General features: G+C 36.0%; 1 protein-coding gene across 1 annotated transcript in view; it reads right to left on the reverse strand.

The window, feature by feature from the left end:
* The window catches only part of LOC120634398 (soluble guanylate cyclase 88E), an 80,912-nt gene extending 70,934 nt beyond the window's left edge, over positions 1 to 9,978 (reverse strand). Inside the window, exon 1 of the mRNA XM_039904930.1 lies at positions 9,901 to 9,978. The gene's annotated coding sequence lies outside the window, so the exon portion shown is untranslated. The remainder of the gene's footprint in view (positions 1 to 9,900) is intronic.
* Positions 9,979 to 10,210: the final 232 nt, after the last annotated feature.

Raw genomic sequence — 10,210 nt, forward strand, 5'->3', positions numbered from 1 at the left:
CATTAAAAAAATAACGTTGGAACCTGAAAATATATCCACAGTGATTTTTTTTATCGTAGAACATCAAGATATCCGATTCAGCGAGCTCGTCATAAAAAGTACCAGTTCTAAAATAATATATTGGTTTTTAATCATTCCAATTTTAGTTCCTTGGACACAAGTATTAAAGCGTCACACTTACAGCTCCCCAATGGCGTCAATCGTGACAAAACACAAATATCAGCTTAATCTTTGCCTATATATATACACATACCACATATTGCGACATGCAAGAGTATCTAGAAGTAATATTATAGTTGGAAGGGCTTTTAACAATAGTGGTTCTTAATAATTCTAATTTTATTTGTTTGGAAACTTGTGTTACAGTGTCAGACTTACAGTGCTAAAATGGCATCAAACACTTGGAGAGAGAATGCAAATAACAGCATAATATTTGTCTTCCGTTTAAAGTACCACATGTGACGTACAAGTGTATCTAGAATAAATATTAATGTGAATTACAGTGTGACATTCACAGCGCCATAATGGCATCAATCAATTGGAACCAGAATATTACATATGCTAAAATGGCGTCAATCACTTGGAGTCAGAATATTAAACAACAACTTAATATTTGTCTCCTTGTAAAGCGCTACTTGTGACATACAAGTGTCTCTAAAACTAATTTTATAGTGGATTTTAATCATACTTATTTTAGTTCTTTGGATACTTGTATTACAGCGTCACACTTAAAGCGCCAAAATGGTGACAATCAATTGTACACAAAAACAAAGTGACAGCAAGTAAATAACATTTCATCACAAAGTAACTCTATATTTGTTCATGTAGTTTTATTGGGTCAGACGTGAGGTATACTGTAAGATATGGTTTTCAGATGATTGATGGGTAACGGGCCGTAGAGTCTGTACGGATGCCTAAAATATGAAGTTTTGATCAAACAGATGGATGTATCGATCAATATCAACGTACTGCTATTTATTAGAACCGACCGCCGGCCTCTGCTAGACATAGGTCTTTATATGAAACTTCAATATGCGTATAGCTCAGCGAGTCGCGTAGCTGTAGTGACAATGGGCGGGAAACATAGCTCGGAGAACCGATTGACATTGGGATCTTTAGGTGCTGGAATGGCTCTCTCAACGGGAGGGTTTTCCCATAATCACCACGCTGGGCAGACGGATTGGTGATCGCAGTAGATGACGCTTCTGCCCGTTCTCTTTCAAATTTCCTTAGTCGTATCGTACGACACCCGCGGCAAGAGGTGACAACTGTAGTTGCCGTCAGTACATCCCTTCAGAGACTATCAAATACTTGTGACATATATTTTATCGTCTAATAAACATATTTTCCTTTCGTTCTTTCCCAAAAGATATTCAACTTGGGTACGTAACATAACGTGTTCAACTTAATATTTGCACAGGCATCGAGCTTTTACTGAACTGTGGGTCGTGACAAATATTTTTCTCATGCATATATATGAACGTTCCTCTATAGTTTATTCATTCAATATGATAAATTATCGTCAGTTGTCGACGATGTTTACATTGTCATTGTCGTAATTTAAATAAACAACGTCTTCTTTCCTTGCTGCTAGTGTTCAGTGCGACTTAATTTTTTAGTATAAAAGCAGCTAGATTGTCCGTATAATCAATGCGGACCTAAAATCACAGAGGATGAAATACCACAAAGTTTCTATTATTATAGTATAGTGAAGAAAATTTAATTAAATTTATTTTATTATTTAGATAAAATTAATGATTTAACGATCCTTACGATTTAATTTAATGGTTCAAATGGATAATTCTAGAATCTCAGAAGTGTCAACCACTGAAATTCTCGTTGGGAAGACCTACCAGGGTCTCATATAATAGGAGCAAGTGGCTTAAATCACTATCCAATTTCACGTTGGAACTTAATCCGTATATCTAGTCTCTAGACATTAATATACGTGCTTATAGGTTCAAACTAAATATATTGCTAAGATCTATTTTGGTGCTTAATTGTATTTGCGTTTCATATTATTTCGTATTTCAGAGCCTCTGAAGCTAGTTTGATATATAAGATTAGTTTTTTTACTGACAAAACTTTAATGCTTATTTTGTCACAGGTGAAAGTTTAGCCTTTGACTGCAATATCACTTGGTAGTAAGTGATGATTCCTTCAAATCACAGTTTAACAATTATTTTTGGCGTCTGCGTGCTTCCAAGCTACCTTGTTATTAATACATTCTTTAAACTTATTAGAAAAATAAATCTATTATTCTATCTATCTTCGATATCATGTTTTAAAATCATAGCTACGAGCGATTTATTTACTTTTCTCAAACTAAGTATGTATTCACAGACATAGATAAATAGATGGAATAACTTCATTGCAGCCAAAAACAAAGAAAAACAAAGACAAGAGTACATAGTGGTACGTGGTGCAAAGGTGGCCTTATCTTAAAGTGATCTTTTACAGGCAACCTAAGCGTAAGAAGCTACTAGTCAGCCAGACAATGGATGGTACACAAAGTATAGATATAAAATAAACTTTCATAATTAAATATTCATACTAAATTTAAATAAAAAATACACAAATATTGAATGCCTACAAATATAAAAATAAAAATATATCACTTCGTAAAACATAATTGATGTCCGTTTCTAATAAGTCGATTGTTTATATCCACTTTTCGTTTATAATATATGCTTATAATGCTTTAGCTACTCGCCTTTTTCAGTTTGCTTCATGGGCCAAAGTTTTCAACGCTTACATTATGAGATGAAGCAAAAAAATTAAAAGAGAGAAATATTTTGCATTCCGTCTTGAACGCCTTTAGAAATTTTCCTTTAGTTTGCTTATTCAAAGGAATGCTCTGAACTGAACTTAGCAGCTAACAAGGCATAGTTTCTGTGAACATCATCAGTATCTCTGAGTAGGAACACTGATAAGAACAATAAGATCAATTTAAGACTTCAAAGTAGTCATTATAAAAAGCCCACCCTTAAGTATTTATAACTCGTACAGGAGATTTTCTTCATTTTATATCATCTGCATACCCTGTGCATACCCTCTATGCACACCACTGCTAACAGGTTAGCCCGCTACCATCTTAGACTGCATTATCACTTACCATCAGGTGAGATTGCAGTTAAGTTCTAACTTGTAATAGAATAAAAACACATGTAGCCATTATTGCGTGCAGTGCATTGTGTCCAAAAACATTGAAAACGCACCGAGCACTTCTAACTTCACACCCGCGACATGTTACTAGCTCACAAAATTTTCTTCTTTTCCCAATTTTATGGTAAACGTTTAGTAAATTAGTGGTGAAACAGTTACTGTCAACTGCTGAATGAAATGAAATGACTAACCGCCTGTTCGAGAAACACTACTAAAGTGGAATGGTTTTTAATGCTTAAATATTATTCGTGTATACGGTTTCTGAATGGATGTTTCCATCTGCTTGGCCCGTCAATTATTAATGTACCAAAACCACAAAATTTCACTTTTAAAATATTTTAATAAGATAAACGATACACTGACAATAACACTCCGTCATAATTATATTTGTTCAGCGAGCATAAACTGTATTACCACAGTCCGTGGAGTCGTAAAGGCTCAGACGGGCGTGTAAATGCGAAAAGCCTACAAATGTGGCGCTGGGATAAAAGGCTTAGGGCCAAAATCCCTTACCCGCGGTTATTAACTCTGTCTACGTATCAACTACTCACAGTTTTATTTAGTTTTATTTAATCAAACAGATTATAAACTGGTAATAGACTCGTGGTTAGGGCTACGGCCTCCATTTTTGCTATTATGAAAATTAAGCTTGATTTGCTAAACTCCGCGAAAAGCAGGAGAATCTGTATGGTGTAATTAATAATTTCTTCAATCCTTAGCATCATTATCATTATCAAATCAACCCATTACCAATCCACTACAGGGCACGGGTGTCCTCCCGCAATGAGAAAGGAGTCCACCACGCTGGCCCAGTGCTGCGACTCCACACACCTTTGAGAACTTTATCGAAAACTCTCAGAGTGCAGGTTTCATCACAACGTTTTCCTTCACCGTTGAAACAAGTAAATTTAATTACTTAAAATGCACATAACTCAGAAAAGTTAGAGGTGCGTGCTTGGATTCGAACTCGGCCTCACTTTCGGGGGGCTGAGTTCGAACCCCCTGGACTATCACCGGTTCAATTCAATCTTTATACCCCAAATAGATCTTCGGCAATATACTCTCACATACTCGTAACGTACTTGTATTTGAGAAGTTTACCCCCGTTTATTATTACACTTATATTATTTCATTTTATCGGTACGATGGTACTAGCCACTTGCAAAATCTTCCACCAGACCAGAGAAAATTCAGAATTTTTAATTAACAAATTCAATAGAAAAATAACAAAGGATCTGTAGATCAAGAACCATCAGAGGTTCAGCCTTATACGAAGTGTCCTTAGGCAGACAATACCTTAGCTTCTTGGAGCCCTTACTCCTGGCAGGGCTTTCTGAAATCCGCTATCCCATCCGGTTAAGTTAAGCAACCATTAGGTATTATAATCAGCGAAGCTATCCATCTATCGCTTCAATTGGGAGCATGCTTTACGTGCTCCCTGAGGCACGGAATCAGCCGTCCGGAAAGTACCAACAAAGACAGCAATATATGCAGTGGTGGTTTTTCTTTGGCTACACCTCCCTTAGAGAGGAAGTCCCGCATCACCTCCCTCCTGCCCAAAGGTGGGGTGTAGCCATAGAGCTTTTCCACCAAGCCAAAAAAAGGCCCGGAAAGCTCAAAAAAAACCTTTCACTCAACTTGGGAATCGTAGTTAGGATCTCGGTGAACCGTAGTCAAATACAACGATAGCCCAAAGAGCCATACAAAGTACCTAATCCTTTTATCTCTTCACAGCAGCGCCCGTGAGGTTCTATGTATTTAATTGTGGAACAATCTCCCACCTAATGTGTTTTCTCAAGTGGTTATTCAAGGGGTAGATAAACAACTTCATGGACCGCGTTTTAATTTAACATCATTCATAAAAAATAAAGAATATTAAAAAAAAAAACAAAAAACAGTGCCAGTCATGAGGACTGCCGCAAAATTGGGAACATTGAAAACAATGGAATGACTGTGTAAGTTGATATTTCGACAATAACAACTTGCTTTTTGTCATTTCTAAGTAAATATAGAAGTACCTAGTATGTTCTCACTATTTTACTTCACACTGATATTAAAACAAATCAATTAAATATTATAATAATTATCGAAAACATATCGAAAATATCTAAAGCAATGCACAGTACACACAAAGTGGTCAACATAACTTTTCTTACTGCTTTCCAAAAATGTCTTTATCGCGAAATCACGGGATTTTACCGCCCGAACACTTAAAAAAAAGTCTAACACGCATATAAGATACACTCGAGTTTATGCAATGGATTAGTATGTATATATATATATATATATATATATATACTACATACCCGCCTGTGTACATGCTTATACATGTACACAGGCGGGTATATTACTTGTCGGTAGTCTGGCGTCATTGGTGACGCGAACCAATGAGTTGTTAACAAAAGCTGGGACAAATTTGATGAATAGTAATAATATTGCAAAAAAACTATTGCCGTCGCGCTCGTCGTCGTCGTCGTCGAGTCTTTCTACCCCCGTAGAGTGCGACAGCTTTAGCTCAGACCGATTTTACCTATTAAAATTTTACGAGATTGACGTTTCGTATTCCTCTGTTTTCTCACTCGAAACTGATCCGATTCTATTATTTTTGGCATGAAAATTTAAAGAAAGATGATTACGTCTTGGTTTCTCTTTTTTCTTTCGTTTTTTTTTTACAAATTTGACTTTAAATTAGTCCTCGAAACATAACGGTGAAAAAATTTTTCGTCAAGAAACAACTAAAAAGCAAGAAATAAATATTTTCTATGACATTTTTAAGTCGGTGTCAATTTAGATGTAATGCCGTAGTAATCGCGTAACGAATATATATATAAAAAAAACATTTAGTCGAATTCAGAACCTGCTCTTTTTTAAGATTTTTTTGGCAGAAAAAGTTAGCAACATGCGACATAAACACAAGACTTTAATTTTACTATAAAAAAACGATTGTTCTACAGACAAAATGTAAAAAGGTTTATTTTTATGAAAGTACGCGTAATTATTATAACATCCAGGATTTTAACTAACAAAAAAGCTCGGATGTGAATTGCTCGAAGTGAGTAATCACTAGATAACGAAAAGTGATGTGAGCTTCTCCTCAGAACAGGGCGCGTTTGCAACCCTCGTAGCTTTTGTTCAAATTTAACGAATGTAGGTTTATTTCATAAGAATTGAACCTCTCGTTCTCATAATTTCACAACTTCTAAAGGAATTTTGCCGTAAAATCGGACACCATTGCCCATAAATTACCCACTAACTTTCCTTAGGCGGAGCCACTTGGTTGGAAATTTAGTTTCGTTGAGCGTGTTAATATTACTGGGCTCATAACTTATACAATAATGAACCCAGTAAAGTTAAGTAGGCCTTTTTATATCACAGTAACTCTTATATGACAGCATATATGATTACCTACAGAAACTTCAATTATAATCATAATTATAGGGTTTTCAGGGGTCAAATATTTTAAGAGAAATCCGCAATTGATACTTAATTTGTCTTTCGGCTCGACACGGATATAAAACCCAGTAACTCGCGATTCGTAGCCAAACTTGCTAACCATTAGACCAATGAGGCAGCCATGATTACTTTCGCCAATTTATTATTAACTAGATTTTGCCCGCGACTTCGTCTTCTTTAATTTTAGCTTTATAACAGCTTTATAATGTAATTTTTCTCAGAATTGTTTGTAGGTTATGAGTACTTTAACCGTGTAGTACATAACTTTTATGAACGATTAATAGTTTTCTTAGCTCACGCCCAATAATCAATTTTATAGGCTAAATTTTGCTACATTATTGCAATTTTCTTAAGTAACTGATATTAAAAAAAAAATTTTGCCTTGTTATTTCGCGATAGCTTTGTATTGGTAAAAATAAGGTTAAAATCAGTCCGGTAGTTTCGGAGTTTATTGGAAAGCAAAGAAAAAAATCTTTCCACTTTATATTATTAAGTATCTTCATATCAACATTGTACAAAAGATCCTGCATCTTAAATCGGGCCCCACCAAATGATAGATAGATAGGTAGATCATCATATCGACCTGTTACCGGCTCACTACAGGGCACGGATCCCGCAATAAGAATGGCTTAGGCCGTAGTAGACCACGCTCAGTGGCGTGCACTTCATACATGCACAAAAGCACTGCATACCCAAATTATCTTATATAACTCGTATTGGAGGCGAATTTTTACATTTGCCATGCACCTGCTTTATGCATACCCTGGTCACAAACCCTGTGCACGCCACTGACCACGCTGGACCAGTGCGTATGGGTGGACTCCACACGCCTTTGAGAACATTATGGAGAACTCTCAGGCATACAGGTTTCCTCACGATGTTTTCCTTGACAGTTGAAGCAAACGTTATTATAATCGCTTAAAAAAATAGTATAGAGTATAGATTTTAGCTACGAAACTTTTAAAGAAATATAATATCTTCTTTATAAAAAAAAGCTTACGAATTCAAACGTGTATGATAACATTGTACCTAAGTATCTAAGCAAAGTTATATAGATACGTACATAATTTGATTCATGTTTCGTTCAATTTCTTTCTAACCTCATTATAAACCTTTCTGGAAAGACTTTCTCAGGCGAAAATAATGTAAGACATTTTCGTTATAATACATTTTACCAAAAAAAGTTTACTTCATGTGCTCAGAACCTGTGAAATTGGTATAAGAATTTTTGTAGAATATTCAAACTAATAAGACGGGCTAAGAAGGAACGTATAATATTTTAAGCGCAAGTATTTCGTGAATATGATTTTATGACATGATTCCGTAAAAGTAATGCGATGTTTAGTCAAGGTTTGAAGAAAATAACCGACTTTCTTTTTTTTTATTTGACTAAAAGATAGGTGACTGCAATCTCACCTGGGGGTTAATGATAATGCAGTCTAAGGTGAGCGGACTAATCTGTTAGGGATATGGCAGTTATATTATACCCATTTTGTTGGATTGGATTGAAGTCCACTGCTGGATATAGGTCTTTTGTAGGTTGTTCCAAAATCCACGGTCCTAGCGACTCTTTTGATATCGTCTGTCCACCTCGTTGGGGCCGGCTAACGCTGCGTGTTCCGATGCGGGGTCGCCATTCTAGCACCTTAGGACTCAAACGTCCCTCTGTACTTTAGCGGTTAGCTTTTTCAACTACGGATCGCGAGGTCCTAGGTTCGATTCCCGGGTCGGGCCAAGGATTTTAGATATTGGATTTTTCTGTCTAAATTTCTTAGCATCTGTGACGACACGAATCTTGCCGTGGAGATCCGGTGACGTCACTCTGGGTTTAGAACGCGAATTTCGATTGGATGTTCCACCGATGTAAAACGGGCAGGTTCTACTCTTCAAATGTTAGGCACTGGTCTAAGCAACAAGCAGATACTTACCGGTCGTACCGTGGCGATCCAGACCGAGATCTGTTTGGTCGTATTTCGATTGTATGGGAGACAAGACAGCACGTGGCAATGCTGCCTGGAGAATCTGATGATTTGGATCCACACTCCACTCACACACTGCACAACAACTTCACAGGGGCGAATTAACTTGAATTATGTTGTACCACGATAGCGGGAATAACAGGCGATCAAATTCTAGTCATTTTCGAATCAGCAGCGTGGTTTTTCTACGTTTGCGTCGATAGTAACTTTGCAACTCCCTTCGGCTGGGGCCAATGAGCATTCGTGTACAACCGTAGGCTCGGGAAGCGAGCTCTGCCATTGGCTAGACCAGATTGCGAATAAAAACGATACTATACAAATAGAGTGAACTTAATTTGAATGATTTTTAAAAGTTGAACATATACGCGGAGCGAACAGCATCAACTTAAAGAAAGAAAAGGTCGGTGTCCTTCTTGCCGTACCATGTGAGGATAATAGATGAGGCACACCAACCTTAACTTTATTAGAAAGGGTCTTCTCGTAAAATTTAGTAGCATAGACCCAGCAAGCTATTGTAATGTGGGATGGTGGTCTTTAACTGTTATCACCACTGAGTGTGCTGTGTGGCGACGTTACAAGCCTAAGATGGTGGTGGTCCTATAATTTAAAAATACAACAGAAGATAAAAGAGCTTTTTGAAATAGGATTTTTGTATGAAATCAACACCATATTGATATGGACGCAACAAACCCGATTCATCAGTTAGGCAATTAGTAGTAGTAGAAGTACTAGTAAGTTTAGACAAGCTGAAACCCAATATTATGTACTGTATTATCTACCGAAAACTAATATTATGATTGTACCGTAATACACCAGAAGGCCGTACATGTGTCGTAATTTTCTTGTTTATCGGATGTTTTTTGTTTTTTTTTATTTTAATAATTTCACCAAAATATTTACAGATTTAGAGCGAAAACAACAAACAAATCCGCATCAGCTACAGTTTCTAATGAAACTGAATTCTGAAAGTTTATAGTTTTGTTTGTTTGTTCAAGATAGACTTACATTCAGACGGCTAGCTACGTCTCATAAAACTCCTTCGAGACATTTCATTTGTAGCATTATAGCATTATTTCATTTGTAGTATAGTATAAGATGCGACATCTTACTGAACAATAATTACTAAACTATATTTTTTGCTGAAATATAGGTACCTACTTATCCCTAAATCGAAATATACCGCATTGTAAAATTTTATTTCAGTACCTATTTATATATATAATAGATACTGGGGTAAACAAAATTTGTATTCAAAATAAGTAAATGTGAATTTTACAATTCAAAATTAAGTTCTATAACTTACCTTTATTTTAAACTTCCGTGATCAATAACTTAAAATTGATGAAAACTTCCACACCAAAACTAAACAAATCACATTGACACAAAAAAAAAACCTAGACTGTATTCACAAATAGCACAGAAATCTTTTTAGACTGCTAATAATTTAGCTAAGAAATAATATAAATTTTAATTTTTAAATATTTCATCACAATGATAAACCAAAATAAATGGTTTCCGAACGCAAACGTCACAAATTACGCGCGGGAAAATCTAGTAGGTATTTATAATCTGTAACGCGTCATTGCACACGCCAAGCGACGCGGGTCGAGTCA

Source organism: Pararge aegeria, chromosome 23 (genome assembly GCF_905163445.1).
Source record: "Pararge aegeria chromosome 23, ilParAegt1.1, whole genome shotgun sequence".
Classification (NCBI taxonomy): Eukaryota; Metazoa; Arthropoda; class Insecta; order Lepidoptera; family Nymphalidae; genus Pararge; species Pararge aegeria.